This window comes from Pipra filicauda, unplaced genomic scaffold, assembly GCF_003945595.2.
Source record: "Pipra filicauda isolate LSUMZ 115617 unplaced genomic scaffold, ASM394559v2 scaffold630_size309391_pilon, whole genome shotgun sequence".
In the NCBI taxonomy this organism is placed as follows: Eukaryota; Metazoa; Chordata; class Aves; order Passeriformes; family Pipridae; genus Pipra; species Pipra filicauda.
In genome coordinates, this window is record NW_024104788.1 from 85,774 (window position 1) to 102,013 (window position 16,240).

At 47.1% G+C, this 16,240-nt stretch overlaps 1 long non-coding RNA gene across 1 annotated transcript; it reads right to left on the reverse strand.

The window, feature by feature from the left end:
• Positions 1 to 387: 387 nt before the first annotated feature.
• Positions 388 to 5,700, reverse strand: LOC113986218. The gene is made up of 3 exons (XR_003540109.2): positions 5,645 to 5,700; positions 574 to 723; positions 388 to 485 (listed from the first exon to the last, which is right to left on the reverse strand). It is a non-coding gene; the product is annotated as an uncharacterized LOC113986218 (long non-coding RNA).
• Between the last annotated feature and the right edge of the window lie 10,540 nt (positions 5,701 to 16,240).

Genomic DNA, 16,240 nt, shown 5'->3' on the forward strand with positions numbered 1-16,240 from the left:
CTGGGTTGGAAAGACCAACAAAGCCATTCACTCTGTCAACAGGCAAATAAAACCTGGCTTTGGTGTGAAGTTCAGCATCCCTGAGGCTGATCCTTATTGCTCTGCAGGTGACTGTGGTCTGCACCTTCCTCCCTCCTGGTGTTTAGAAACTCAGGGGCTCTCAGAATCCTTTTGGGGGCATGTAGGGGTGCCAATATTTACACAGAAAATGAAAGTGTTCAGTGCCTTCTCCCCCTTAGAAACACCCACGGGAAGTGATGCTCGAGCTTTGGGATTCCTGGGGTTTGTGAGCGTCGTGTCAGCTGCCCAACCTCAAAGAGTGCAGTTAATTGGAGGGCTTTAAAGCACACTGGAGTGTCATAGATAGTACCATTTTCTGACCTGATACATCCCACAGCTCTGAATTGCTCACTCAAGTGCCTTTTGCTGACACCTTCCACATTTCACCTTCTGTATTCGCTTGCAAAGTGCCAATTTGCTGCCTGCTGAAAGACCAAAAGAAAAGGACATCAGGTTGTTGAGATTCCTTGAAAATTCCAAGCTGTCTCTGTTTAGGTCAGGCTGCTTCATTACCAGGAGCACTTTGGTGGATGAGGAGCGAGATGTGATGTGAAGTCTCAGGTGCTGCTGCTCAGGAGAATTCAGATCCTTTCCGTGGAGTGTCTCTTCCCGTGGCACAGTGACATTCAAATGACAACCAGCAGTGACAACATCACTGCTGTACTGTGGGACATCAGAGCAGGGAGGCAGGCAGGGGAAAAAAAACCAAACAGGGAGAAGCAGTGTTCAATCACAAATATTGAATGTTTTGTAGTCAGCAGTGCTGTCTCAGAGCTCCAGACCCAGCTGATTGCTCCCGGTGCAGGAGGCAGAGTGAAGAATTAAAGGGCAGCATGTGAAGGCAGAGGAGTTTGTGCTGGTTTGCTGCTTGTCTTTTTTTGTGTGAATGCTGTCAATGTTACTGCCACTGAGAGCCTGCCACCTCCTGAGCCAGGCCTGCTCCCACTGGGCTCTATCCCAGCCTTTCTCCCAGCTCAGGCCAGCAGGGATGTTCCCATGAATGGTGTCTTGTGAAGAAGAATAAAAAAAAAACCCACCCCACTCGACTGAGAGAGATACAATATTTTTCAATCCGAGGGTTATTTAGACTTCATGTGTCTTTGGCAAGACACAGAAATCCTCAGTATGAGGTTGAATGGCTCAAGGGCTGAGAGAAGAAGAGGTAAATAATTCTGCTGTTTGATACAGAGATGGCTTTGTCCCTGTTTGTCACATGTGATCGATGTCACCCACTGGTCCCCTATTGTTATTCTGTTGTCGCTTGTCACAGTCACACCTTCCTTTGAATCCTGCTCTTGTCTCTTTTCCCTCTTCCCTTCCCTCCTGACACGGGGCTTGTGAGTAATTTATGTACGACAATATGAGACTAATTCTGTTATTATGTCAGAGGGAAATTGAATCTGGGGTTTCAGAGCTGCGTCGGGGAGAGATCTTCAAATGAATCTGGAGTGCAGGAAAACTCCGTGTTCGATTCGCTCGCTTGTCACACTGCCTGCCAGATTAAGTCATTATGAAGGGCAGAGAGGAGGAGAGATGAGGGGGAAAAAAACCCACAGGAGCTGCACTGAGAAATGAAAGGGAAAGGAGGAGAGGACAGGAGAACGAAGAGCAAAAATGAAAGGAACAAACGAGACGGCAAACGCAGTAAACGAGGGTGTTGGCAGAGCGTTCAGCTGAACGTGTTAAGTGTGTGCTTGAGACACAGTGAAGCAAAAACGGAGCTCAGCCTAAGGTTTAGACCCTTCCTAAGCGCCCAGCCAGTGCAGGGAACAGTGCTGTCCATGTGTGATGGTTATGGAGAGCGGGATAGCCCTGCAGAGCCCTCCTGGCATCCAGGGGAATGTTCCCTCTCCCTGCACTGCCGGCCCACAGATGGGCTCAGTCTCTCCACAGAGGCTCCTGTCCCTTCGTGTTGGCAACAGGGAACTCAGTCCTGGCCACTGAGCTGCCTGGCTGAGGGGACAGCATGTGTCCCAGGGGACAGCAGGTGTCCCATATGTCACCTGCAGCTTTTGCTGCTTGTGTTTGTCATCATTTGCTTCGTGTGTCACCAGAGAACGTGAGCAAACCTTAATTTGGGGTGTGGGATGGTCCCATCCCAGCTGGGTTCCGCTGTGTCAGTGCAAAGGGGAGCTGGAACACAGGGAGAAGGACAGGGCAGATTTAGATGATCTTTGTCTTTTAGCAGGTCAGTTGTGCTACATTCAAACCACAGGTTAAAGAGGAAAAGCTCACTGGTGGTGTTGTGTTCTCAGTGCTCCGTGAGCTGCACTTGCTCCTGGATATTCCTGAGCTGCAGCTGCAACCAAAACCTCACTTTGTGTTGGAGAATGCTGGAATTAACCCAGTCCTGCTCCCTCCCTGGCACAATTGGCACAGAAGTGTGTGGGTGCTGAACTCCCCTGAGTTTGTTCAGGGCACTGTTTGCACAAGTTTGCCCCCAGCTATTGTTGGGGGTTCTGCTAATCCTGTGTGTACAAGGACTGGCAGCTCCACCACCCTCTCACACCTCCCCTCTTCAGCAGCATCTATCACTTCAGTTCCTGATGCTGCTTTACTATTAATTGGTTTGTGTAATCTCTGAGATTGTTATTTATTAATAGATTGTTCTGAGCATAGCAAAGTTCATTATTTAAAGCAGGAGACCGAGAGAGATCCAGGGGAACAGATGGATGCATGGAAGTATCAGAAGAAGGACTAGTTAAAATTCTAGGCATGTGCTGAGCCTTGACAAAGGATGGAAAACAGAATCAATCATCATTATCTGGGAGAAAAGCCATCAGTCTGTGTTTAAAATAAGCACTTTGTGTATTAAGCCCACGATGCCAGACTTGTGAGAGTTTTGCCTGGTAGCTGCAGACCCTGGGGTTAAATGGCTGACTGGGGAGCACAGAACAGCAGAGCAGAAGGGAACGAGGTGTATAAGCTTGAAAATACCAGGGGAGCTGGTTTTGATGTCCCCCAGTTGTGAGTGGGTGCAGACAATGGTGTTATTTATGGCTGTGGTGGTTAAAGTCCCCCTGCAATGGCAGTGCCTTTCAGGTGCTACCCAAGGACTGCCCTGTGCATCTGCTGTGGAAAACAGGCTTGGAAAAGACTCCTAATATTCATCCTAATACAAGAACTTCCCCTTAGGGATGGTTTGATTTCCCAGCAGAGTGCTCAGCTCACCTCACAAGGTGGGCTCTCATTGCCTGTGAGAGCTGGGGAGGTGCCACCACCAAAGAATGGAAGTGCCAAATAGGAAGAAGGGCAAATTTGGGACCTACAAGGGATTTTTGAGTCAGCCAAGCCTTAATGATGGGTCAAAGAAGTCATAGCAAGGCCAAGTCACTGTCACACTGAGTTGATGACAAAGATGAGACGAGAATTTAGGAGTTTTAAATCTCAGACCATTCTCCAAACCCCAGTTCCCGTCATGTTTGGGTGGGTTTTTTGTTTGTTTTTTTTTTTGCTTAGCTTAAGTTATTCTGGTACTTGCAAACACAAAAGCTTCCTGCCACAACAAATAAAATGTTATTAAACATAATATCTCTGTTGGACCCCTGCTTGTGAAAGCAAAGGTCAGTTCCATTGCAAACTGTCGCTAAAATGACTCTAATTGCATCCAATTTCCCAGATAGGAATTTATCTCCCATTAGCAGGCCCTGCAATGCTCAGCTGTAATAGCCAAGCCAGGGATGCTGCTGCTCTGAGCTACCTCCCACTAATTGGTTAATTGGGGAGCTCTTTGGTAAGAGGTGAACAGAGCTTTTATTTTTATTTCCCCCCCCCCCCTAAACATATAACTTTTATATCCTGGCTGTTCCTCCAAACAAGGTTATTTCTGGCCGTGTCCTGGATGTGCTTTTACCTTGAGCCCATCGCAGCTCCCTGGGCTGTTCCAGCCCAAGGCACACTCAGCATCTGCTTTCTGTCCCTCTCAGCTCCAAGCTGGGTGTTTGGAGCCTTTTCTTTGCCCGTCCCATGTTGACGTGGCAGTTGCTGCTGGTTGTTTAATCCTCACACAAGCAGGACTCAGTTTTTATAGTTGGCCAAACACCTTTTTCTGACAACCCTTCTCCAGCTTCCTCCTAAACTCTGAGATTTCCTGGTGTGTAACCTGGCAGGCAGCAGCATTTCTCCCTCCCCCAGCAAGCTCCTCTCCCTTGGAGCCATTTAGAGGCTTTTAAACTCTCCCTGCCTCCTAATGTGGCTCTTGCTTGCGCTGAGAGGGCAACTGGAGATCATCTAATAATGTACAATTTCACTTCTCTTTTTTTCTCCCTCTCATTGAGCACGGACAGATTGCTCTTAACCTGCTCGTCCCCTTCATACCTGACTTCCTTTTTTTTTTTTTTTATACCTGAAAATGTCAGAAAAGGGAGGAAATGAATAATGCTTTGTGTTCTTAACATCTGCATCTTTTACAAGAAAGGGGTGGGGGGAGAAGAAGCTTTGGGGGGATTTCTGCAGAGATCGTTCCAGAGCTGCTGGAAGAATTCAGATGATGGATTTGGGGCTGTCAGGTCCATCAATGCTTTCATGAGACGTTTTGCAGAGCCCAGCAGAGGAAAATGATGGCTGGACATGTGGGAGATGAATCCTGAAACGATTCATTGATGTTTTCTTTCTTTAGTCCTTGTTTGGGGCTAAACTGCCCCTGGTTTCCCTGAGTTTTGTCTGGTAGTGACTTCAGGGCTTGTTCCTGCTTGGGATGGGGCAACAGAGAAATAACTGCTGGGTATGGAGAGGGTATTGATACCACCCCATTCTGCCCCTGATGCTCTCATGGCACAGGGTGCCCAGAGGAGCTGTGGCTGCTCCATCCCTGGAAGTGTCCAAGGCCAGGCTGGATGGGGCTTGGAGCAACCTGGGCTAGTGGAAGGTGCCCCTGCCCATGGCAGGGGGTGAAATGAGATGGTATTTAAGGTCCCTTCCAGCCCAAACCATTCTGTGATTCTAAAAGAACCTTCCTCTTTCCATAGATTGAGAATCCAGCCCTGGAGAAGAGTTCTGGGAGCTTTTCCTTAGCAAAGGGCGTTGAAATGGTTCTGGTGAACATTTAAAAAGCTCCCAAAAGATGAGCACCAACCTGTCCTCCCTAGTGATTCTGATCCCAACACCTTGAGAAATGACTTGGCAATCACAAAAACATGTCCCTTTAGCCCCAAACTTGCAGTAGCTTCACCACACTTCCAGATTATATTGGTGCCTGAGCCACGAGTGTCCCTGTGCCCACCCAGCCCTGTGCCCAGCCAGGCCAACAGAGGCCAGAAATAGTCCTTGCTGGTCAGGATAATACATGAGCAAACAGATTAAGGAGGTGGACATGGGGATTAGCACTTGTTTCACCAGCTGTCCTTCTTTGTGTACCCCCCCTTGGACATCCCTGCTCCTTGGCAAGGGGCTGGATCCAGGCTGAGCAGGGGAGAGGGACAGAGGGGGGTGGAACATCCTTCCCAACCCGATGCTGAGAGCGTGGCTGAGTCCAAAAGAAAGCTCAGGGCTCTGTTTTAGTAGTTTTTCAAAGTTAATTTCCGTGGAAGTGGAATAAAGTGTTAGTGGGGTGAGTCCTCCCTGTCTCAGGATGAGTTTGTCTCACCTCGGTGGGATTGGGAGCACAGCTTCCTCCAGGCTGCTCTTGCCCTTTCTAAGAGCCACCCTAGCACGGAGAAAATAACTGTAAATGCTGCCAATCCATCACAAAGGGAGTGGATCAACCCCAGTTCTCCACATCCTTGGCTGTCACAAACCATTTGGAACCCTGGCCCTGAGAGACAGGACAGTGGCTTCCATTTAGGCTCCTCTCTGGGGGGATCTGAGCGGGGCTGGGAGGGGGGTGATGGATGGTAAGTTTAGCAAACGAAGTCTGAGGGATCAATAGAAGAATATACAACCCATGTATCATGCAAGTTCCCCTTGTCTGTGCAGCACTAAATCAAAAATGATGAATGGCAGGCTCCTCAACCTTGGCACCTCCGGCCTCCCCCAGTGGAGCAGCATCCAGTGACTGATACGGATTATGCTGCTTTTCTTGCCTGTTTCCTTCACTTCCCTAATAATTTTGGCATTGAAACATGAGGCTCTGTTTTTAATATCCTCTCCCTCCTCCAGTGCTACCTCTCTCCCCATGTAATTTCCCTCTGGCAGGCACGATGCCCGTGTCACATTCCCCCTGCTGTCTCCAGGCAATCCGTGGCAGGCCGGGCTCCTCTGGAGCTTGAGTTGTTTATTCCCTGATTTCTGAAGGACTCACCTCTCCTGGAGGTTGTGTTCCAGCCCCGGGAACACTCAGGTGCATCGGGAGCTCTGAATTCCTCTTTTCCGGGAATTTTGAGGAGCTCTGAATTCTTTCTGTGAGCTGATGCTGCCTGTGTGACCCGGGGAGTGTCTCTGGGGAGGGGAACGGAGGAGCAGGTCTGGAGAAGGTGCTGAGGTGCCACCAGCGTGGCAGAACCACCCTAAAACCAGCAAATTTGGAGTTTCTTAGGAGTTCATGTCCTTGGACTGGAGCAGGAATTCACAGGCAAGGCACAGGGACTGACTGCCCCTTTCTGCCATCCCCTCGTGCCCCCATTTACACCAGCAAAAGCCTTATTTTGCTGCTTTACATATTTATCAAAAACGTCCTCAGGAGCAGCCAAAGTGACTCTGAGCTAAGCAGTGAAACTTTCCCAGATTGGAGCTCTCTGGCTGCTCCACTGGGAATATTTACACCCCCCCTGTTCCAGCTCAGCTGGCCCAGCTGCAGATGACAAAGTGGCCTCTTTAGTCCTCGAGCTCTTGGTGTAAATCAGCTCCAAGTTGTGCCCAGTCAGACTCACGGCACCGTGACAGGCACGAAACAACAAATTCAGAACATCAGCCAGCCAAAAAAGCTTGGGAAGTTCTTCCCAAAGATGGCCTAGATGCATCTTGGTTGATATCTGAAGCAAGGCAGGGGCAAAGCAGAGGGGCTTAAACTGCTTAGGAAACATCAAATTGTGTGTCATGGAAAGCCAATCCCCAAAAAACCCCACGTGGGAATTTCCTGTTGCGTGTTTGAAATTACATCATGCCCTGAAAGCAAACAACAAAACCCTCCCAGGCTCCTGGAAGGACGGAATTGAGCAGGATCTTAGGACACGTGTGCTCCAAAAAAAAAATAAAAATAAATAAATAAAATAAAATTATTACAGGATGGGGACAGGGAGAAAAGAAAAACCTAATTCAGAGTCATGACAACAGCACACCCCTGGAGAGAATGCTGAACACACAGCCAAAAATAAGCTCCAGTGGGTGAGAGAGGCAATAATAGAATTGTGTCTTGATGTGGCTCTGAGTGAGAGCTTCTAGAAGGAAATAGGAGAGGCAGAAGATCCTGTGTTATCTATCAACTCAATTGATTGTTGTATCCAGAGCTTGGCTCAGTAATAAATGAGAATGCCACTCATCTGGTTTTCTGGTCTATTTAGAATATTTTTAGAACTCTTTTTGCAATATATTCTGATTAATCTCTTGAATTTTCCTTTGCTCACTGAGACTTATAGCAACATCAGATTTAATTATACTGTGACTGAGAGGGATGTAATGAAGGCAGATACAAATCCTTGTGACAGCTGAGAGTGGCAGTGAGAGCATTTATCCATCTAGGAACCGAAGTGACAAGTGCTGCATTTGAGCCCTGAGCCTTTTGCAAAGCAAAAACTGGGATTTAGCTGCCAGCAGGGGCAAAGCAGAGGGACTGAGGTGGTGTGAGAGCCCTGCACAAGCAGCCCAGTTAGTCCTGACACCCAGAACCCAGCTTCCTAAATCCTGGCTTAGGACTTTGTGGTTGGAAAAGACCTCCAAGATCAGCAACTCCAGCCTTCACCTTCCTCAGGATCTCCAAGCAACCCGGGAAGGGGCTTCTTGGAGTGATAAATAAGATTCACTCCCTGGAGAACAGCAGGATTTTACGGGCTGTGCTGTTCGGGATGCGGAATTTCGGGATGGAGCGGGACAGGTGCCCGAGCAGATAAAACCTTCCCTGCCCACACCCACCCAGCACCTCCTGCCCGTGCCTGTGGCCACCTCCACCCCCCAGCCCAGATGTCTCTGCTGGTCCCTTCGGCTCATCCCTGGAGCGCCTCCCAGCCACCAGGAAGAAGATAAATGTTCCTCAAGCAGCACCTGCTCGCTTGAATAATTTCCCAGGAAAGGAGGCCACTTACCAGTAATTCCTTCCCCAGCCTTTGTTAGCACAAACAAGGCTGTGAGGAGTAAGCACAGATTTCCCTGCTCCTCACTGTTTATCAGCTGGGGTTTCTATTAAGAGGTACCAGAGCTCTCCTCTCTCTCTCTCTCACTTCCCCACTTCTCAGCTCTGCAGCGTAATCTTGTCACGTTGGGGACGTTTATAGCTGTTTTCTTGGCTTGGAGTCTAAAGAGAAAACAACAAAGCAGCTTTTTCTTCGGGAGGGGGGGAGCAGAGGGGCAGGAGGCACAGAGCTCTTGCTCAGCGTTTCTCCCTGAGAGCTGCAGTGTCAGAGCCTCCCACCCCGTGCTGAGGGGTGGAGAAGGAGGAGGCCAGACCCTTCAGTGCCATGAGGTGGCTGCATCAGCCTGGTGGGGATTTCTGGGAAAGGCTTTTTGTGTCTGGGATACAAGGTTCTCCTTCTCTGTGACTTCCAGATTTATTCCCATGCAGAATGTATACTATATATATATAATATTCCTATATAATTAAATATAATATAATATATTCCTATGTATAATATATACTGTGGGATCACAGAATGGTTTGGGTTAGAAGGGACCTTAAAGCTCATCCAGTTCCACCCCCTGTCATGGGCAGGGATGCCTTCCACTATCCCTGGTTGCTCCAAGCCCTGTCCAACCTGGCCTTGGGCACTTCCAGGGATGGGGAGTCCCCAGGTCCTATTTGCAGATCCAGGGAAGCAGGATTAGAAAGAAGAACAGAAGTAGGAAGGCAGCAGAGTGTTTTCAGTGCTATTTTCAGTGGAAGACTTAGGTCTCATCCTTGTCCTCCCCAGAGACTGAACCTGACCTTAAGCCAATCACTTTTTCATGCTCTAAACAAGGTTTGATTATGTTGATGGCTCCAAGTCCCAGTGTGATAAATGTTATGTGAGAGCAAAGCATTAATATGACTTTTAATCACACCCAGACACGGATGCTTTGCTGCAAGCATCCCTTCTTTTCCAGCATCCTTTGGGAAGGAAACCTGTTCCCACCACTCTCAGCCCAGGTAAAGAACAGCCAGATGCTGCTCAGGGTGAGGGAATACAAATACCTGAGTGCTGTGATGCCTGGAATCACTTTAAATGGACACATATTAATTATAGGAAAATCAACACATATCTGCCACGAAGCCAGAGCTCTTTAGTGAACGAGCCTGAAAGCATTTGGGGTTCTGATGTCCCAGCCTGGCAGGAGAAAGGTCCAACAACGAACATAAAAGCCTAAAAAGCTTCTTTTTTACCCAACACCAGCTGTAGGATTCAAAAGTAACTTTGTACTGAGTAGGAGCAAAGGATTGAGTGTGATGCCCTGCAGGACTGCATGATAATATAATGCATTTTATTCTCTTGGAGCTGTTTGTTGCGGGGAACTCAGAAAATTAGACGTTTTGCTGGCATCTTTCAGACCCTCCAGCAGACGCAGGATCTCTTTGCAGACTTGCTGAGACATTGTCAAGCAGTTTGATTGTGAAAATAAGCACCTCCAGCACTGCTGGGTGAGCTCTCAGGCTGCAAGGAATTAGTTTTCCAGGGTGGTGAGCGGTGTTTGTGCTCTGCCAGGATGAACACGGGAAGTTGGATTCCCCCAGCAACCCGCAGCTTTCTCTCTTTCCCTCTCGAGAAAGAAGCTGCAAATTTTCCCCTGCCTTTGAGAATCCCGGGATGAAACAGGGAAGCACGAATCAGTGGTTGTGGGGAAGGATATGGAGCAAATATAACTGATATATTCTCGTCTCTCAGGCAAAATGATTGAGTGTTTTGTTTTTTAAAGAGCATTGAGGTTTATAAACTTGCAGGGCCAGGCTCTCTTTTGGTGTTAATTGACGTTGTTTTGCATCCACTGTGATTCTGGGCTGGGTTTTTGTAGCTTATTAACAGGTTTCTGTTGGCTGTTATCACTTGCAGGGAGCAGGAATTTCCAGCTCCCAGTCTACACATCTTGAAAGCCATTCCTCACCTGAGGCTGTGTTGATAAAACTGATTAGCAAGGGGGAAGGCAGGCAGGGAGAAATGTGTGAAAAGGGCAGTACATCAAGCTGAAATTCCGGAGAAATGCTGAGTTCACAGAACAGATCAGGAGTTATTAACCTTTGCATGAAAACTGCACTGCACAGTGGTAGGAAATTTGTCTAACTTGAACTTCAGCATCTCTCTGACGCCGTTTGAAAATCCTGCAGCAGCTCTGGGAGGCTGATTTTTTTACTCTGACTTGACAGTTTCATCCAAAACTATTTCAAAGCACCTTTGCCTTAATGAATTTATCTATGCAACAGCTCCGGGCTCTGGTTAAATCTTCACCAGGTGAGGTGTTGCAGGGGAAATTCTCTGTACAGCAAAGACTGCAGGAGGTGTTTCCAGTGTGTAAATTGGTGCTTAAATCAGGAGCTGTTTCCTTATTGTGTGGATGGAATATCTGGAGGCACCAAAAGAGCATCTCCCCTCTGCTTTCTCATAAGCATCAGTCAGTGGTGTAACAACCCTGAAAATAAATATAACATGGTCTGAGCAGGGTGTTCCTGCCCCCATGAGGGGAATCCCCAGCTCTGGGAACCCCACAACAAAAAATCTGTGTGCTGGAGTTAGTTATTGATGCTCTTCTGTCCTTTTAAAAAGCAGTTCACACCTCAGCTCTGTCGTGGTAAAACCAGAACTCAGTCTGCTCTTTTGAGCCACGGGAAGTTTGCATCCTTTTGAAATGGAATGGTTTGACTTTAAATGGGATGGTGTTGCTTTCCCAAAATAATTGTTGGTTCCCTTCCTACCCCTCCCCCCGAATCTGCATTATTTAGTTCAATTAAAAAAAAAAAAAACAACAATAAAACAAAAAGCCTTGTGAAGGAACACACTTCCTGTGAAAAATCCCCTTGAAAATTAAACACCAGCCTAAGAGGAGAGGTTTGATTGATGCATTGTTTGACATGTAGGATGTAGGCAGCTACCTTGCTGTGGCATGTCTGCCTAAATCATCTGCTGTCACTCCTCACAATCTACAGTTACCAGAGGTTACATGCTCAGTAAACCAGGGCATAATTACTCTGCATCCCCATCTAGGGAGCACAGGCAGAACTCAGCCTCTCTTCTGCCACTAAATGCTACAACATCCTCATTTGGATGGGTCTCCTCTCTGGTTTTAGTGCTGTTTGCTCTCCTGTCTATAATATATCCTCCATTGCCACATCTGCTTGGTCCATATGGGAGAGAAGGTCCCATTTTTACTCCTGTTCCACACACAGTAAGAGGTGGTTTGTTTCTTTGTTTGTTTTGGTGAGTGGGGATAAATAATAGAAAATTCTTTGTGACAGCCACCCTAGAAATGAAATATTCTGGCCTGTTCCAGAGCTGGCCTTTCTCCCAGAGGGAGCTGTGATCCACAGCTTGGGAGTATTTGAATATTCCCCGTGACAACGTGCATTGTAATGGTGGGGTTTTGATAAGTTCCTACAAGAATTAATGACGTAACGATGGATGCCAAGCTTTGTTCTGCCTCTCCAGGAAAATGCCTCTGTGTGTTTGGCTGGAGAACACTGTAGGGTTGCTTTTAGTTACTGAGGTATGAAGTCCTGTGGGCCAAGATTTCTCCTCAGCCCACTCCTGCCACTGATTTCAAGCTGCTGCGATCGCTCTGTGAATAATGGAACGTTTTCATGTTTTAATCAGATGCAATTTTCCAAATGGTTTTTATGATTTAGCAAGTCCATTAAAAATGACATTTGTTCTGCTCTGACACTCGTAAGGAGCTCCACAGAGCATAAACACTGGAAATTACTTGTAGGGGGAAGAAGATATTAAAATTCCCCGGCCCTCGTGTGCTTGTCTGAGAAATTCTGTTGCCTCGTGTGGTGCCAGCTTGGAGCTGAGCCACTTGATATGCCTCTGAGTTCTTCTCTGTGCACTGGCTCGGGGCAGCTCCAGGCTGCTGCAGAGACAAAATATATATATTTATCATGGCGTGCCTCTCGTGTGCAGAAATATATAAATATGTACAGAAATATACTACAGAAACTATATATATTTATCATGGTGTGCCTCTCACGTGCAGAAATATATAAATATAGTGCAGAGATATAGTACAGAAATACAGTTCAGAAATATAGTACAGAACTATAGTGCAGAAATATAGGGCAGAAATATAGTGCAGAACTATATTTTAAGGCTGAAAATGAGGTTAAATTTAACTGGATGGGGCACTTGACCACTCAGAGCAGAAGGGTTGGTAAATGCAATTAATCTCATTCAAGGCTGTAAAACAGCCTAAATACCAACTGGTCCTGCCCGTTCTCTCCTCTGTTTATTAACTGAAATCATTCTAGTCCTCTGTTAAACTCTTCCAAGATTTGCACAGTGCTTAAAGTAAATCCCAGTCTCCTCTTCAGAGAGTGGCCTGAAGTCCCTCTTAGTGGGGAACAACTTCCCCCAGCACTGTCTGGAAAGGTATCAAGTTGTCTGCCTTTTCCCTGTCCCCAGCCACCACTCCTGCACTGCTTTATTTTGTGTGCATCTCTTAAAATGTGGTTTGGGGGGGGGGGGGGGTTTCATATAAATTATGGATTATCTCAAGCCATACCTCCCTGGGCATGGAATACCAGTCAGGAGGTACAGCTGTCACCATGGGCTCTGCCAGGAAGGGGACAAAGCAGGGTTTAGGTGGTTAAGCTTTCAATGATTCCTCTGAAGTCCTTTCCAACCTGGATTTGAGCCTGAATGGACTTCTGGCTGGTTTTCTTTTTTTCATACTGGCCCTTTGATGCTGTTTTTTGTTGTGTTTTTTTTTTTTATAAGTTGAAACAGGAGCTGCTCTTACTTTGCTAAAGTTAAAAACCTCCAATCAAGAAATATCCAACTTGGACAGGAGATACCCCAGGGGAAACCTACGGAGGGTGAATTGGTCATCACTCAGAAAATTACTGCTCTAGCCCTGATTACCTATTAATTAACCAGAGCAACCTGCTCTTTTCCACCTGTAGAATATGTTCCCTGCTGGTCCAGCTTGGAATGTCATTCCATTTCTCTTCACTCCTGAATCAGGCATTGATTTAACACCCCACAGTTGGCCAGGCAGTCATTTTTTTTTTTTTAGAAATGCTTTGTTCAGTCCAAACTTGAAGTCCAGCACCTTTATCCCATCTATATCTCCCTGTCTTCCCTTTTCCCTTGTAGAGGGATTAAGGCTCTTTCATTGCAAAATGTGTCAAATCTTTCTAAAAGTGGGAATAGCTGGAAGTCAGATTTCCCATGTTAGATTCTGACTGTAAGATCAGGGAGTTCTTTCTCCTCTTCAGTATTTAACTACAAAAAAGGCCTGACTGCTGATTGTGTGAGGGTTTGGGGGGCAGAAAGAGAATTAAATTTATAAATAATTATCAAATTATTATATTTATTAAATTATAATTTATTTGGAAATTGCCAGGAAAGGTTGTGCAGGGGGAAGTGCTGGTCGTACCCACAGGGTAGGGATGGAAGCCAGGGAATAAAGCTGGCATTAAGGGATGGGCATGGTTTCTTTGGCAGTTGTGTTTCTCTCAGGAAGCAATGTTTTATAGGTGCTAGAACTTCAGTGGAGTTCAGTTTTGGGGGCAGGAATGGGAAGAGACAAGAAGCTGCTGGCTTGGGAGGCCAAGATACAGGCAAATACACAGCTGGGGGTGTCTGAAAACAGCAACCCTGGGCTTTGCTGAGGGGGGAAGGTGATGAAAAATAACTCAGCCCGTTGTGAGACTTTGAAAAGAGAATATTTGCCTGGATTGGGGATCGTGGAGAGGCTGCAGGTCCTGACTGAGGGCAGGGGGAGGGCTGGAATCTGCTGGCATTTGAGACCCAGGGTCGTGTACAGCTCTCCTGGCACTGTGACACCCCAGGGCACCAGCAGGAGGAAAACCTGCCCTCACCACAGACCTGAGCCTGGATTTGAGCCTCATTCCAGACCCTGCATTTTGCAGTTCCCTCCAGGACCAGGAGCAGAGGAATTATTCCTCATTACAGGCTCTCCTGCCAGCGAGGTGCAGATGAGGATCTCCCTGCCTCGAGGGCAGTGGCACTAAAACTCCACACGGTTTTAGGGAGCTGAACTTCCCAGCAGCAATCAGCAGGAGGTGCCTCTGATACCTGAAGCCCTCATTTGTGCTCCTGGAAGCCTTAGATAAGCATCAAGAGCTCCATCCTTGGGCTGTGCAAATTGGCTCCATTTCACCACTGAAGCCAGGAGAGCTCTTCTCTGTTAAAATGCTCGAGAAAAATCTCACTTATCTGCCTCCCCGGGGCCGTATTAGGTGAGCATCACTAAATCTTTAATGTCTGTCTTCTCCCTCCACCCCAGTAAGACAAGAGAGTCCTATTATCCCAATTTTCCTGATGGGAACTCGAGTGCCAAGCTGGGTTTGGGCAGTTCGTGGTGTGTGTGCTGTCATTGTCATCGCACTGTCCACAGCCTGAGGTGCTGAAATCTCTGCAAATCTCATCTCCCTGACCCCTAAATCATGGAATCCCAAACTGGTTTGGGTTGGAAGGGACCTTAAAGCTCATCCAGTTCCACCCCCTGCCATGGGCAGGGACACCTTCCACTAGCCCAGGTTGCTCCAACCTGGCCTTGGACACTTCCAGGGATTTTTACAGACTTTTAGGTGTTTTATTTCTGCTGAGGCATTTAGGAGTTTCATCCTTTTAAAGAGCAAAGGCTTCCCCCCCCCCCTCCTGCTCAGATTTAAACCATCGCCACAACCAAGCAACACAAAGGAGCAGATTGAGCTGCAAAGTGATGCTTGATGGCTTGTAATGTGTTAACAAGCCCCAAATGTACACAGTCGGGGAAAAACCCCAAGGAAAAGTGGCTGTAATTCTAACCAGGGGAGTGTCTTCCACCCTGCTGCTCTGGCTTTCACTTCTAATTCTGGCAAACAAAGTAAACATGGAAAAACACAGTGTTTGTGCAAATTGCTCTTAGAGAAAATATGGACTTATTTTGAGTCTCTCTTCAATTTGTGTTTCAGGCTGTGATTGCACAACAAAGGGAAAGTATTTTATTGAGATCAAGGCTGAAAAGGAATTGCTGTTTGCCAACAAGATAAATGTATGGTTATCTCCTCATCTCTGATCAGTTTTGATTTGAATAATCTGCCACTCGAGTGTTCAAATCCCTTGGGTTCCCTAAGAAGTGACACACTGAGCTCAAAACACGAGCTGTGCTCGGGAGCTGCTGCTGGTCTGGATCTGCAGGTCCATGTTTGGGGGATTTGGTGACCCTTTTGGGTCCCTTCCAGCTCGGGATTTTCTGATTCTGCCACGGGACTGGTGGTGCCCGGACTGAGCTGAGTTGGGTTGAGAAACACATCTCACACTTGGAGATGAACAGCCATTTACCCACTGCAATAATCTGAATTTTCTGCTCTGTTTTTGCTGTCGCTGTGGAAGTTTTCACTGAAGGGTTGATAGGTTAGGAAACCAATGCACTTTAATGCCACTGCAGGAACTCTCCAGAGATTTCAGCAGTCTTTGCTGCCATCCTTCCCAGAGGCAATTGGAGAGGGAGAGAAACTGGAGGAGGTACAGAGGGACCATCTAGTTTGCAGTGCCATGAATGAAACATTATAAAAAGTGTCTGCCAACTGAGAGAATCTATTATCAGGGAGCTGTCAATCAGTGGTGGAAATGTTAAGGGGGAGAGGGAAGAAAAAACAATTTAGAAGGGAAAAAAAGGCAGAGCACAAGTCATTTTATGAAACCCTTCTTTTAAAGTAATGTTTGCTAAATTACTTGTTTTTTCTCCCAAGCTTGAAGCAAAAACATTGATTCTTTTTCTTACCTTTGATTCTCACACCTGGAGCCTGACAACACTTTTAGTTAAGGGAGGAAAGACAGAGGCACCCAGAAGGATTTTGGGTTGGGATCCCAAAGCCACAGCATTCCTTTACTCCTCCCAGCCAAACATTCCTGCCCTGAGCTCCTGGACCTGTGGAGTTCAGTGCCTGCAAGGGGAGATGAAT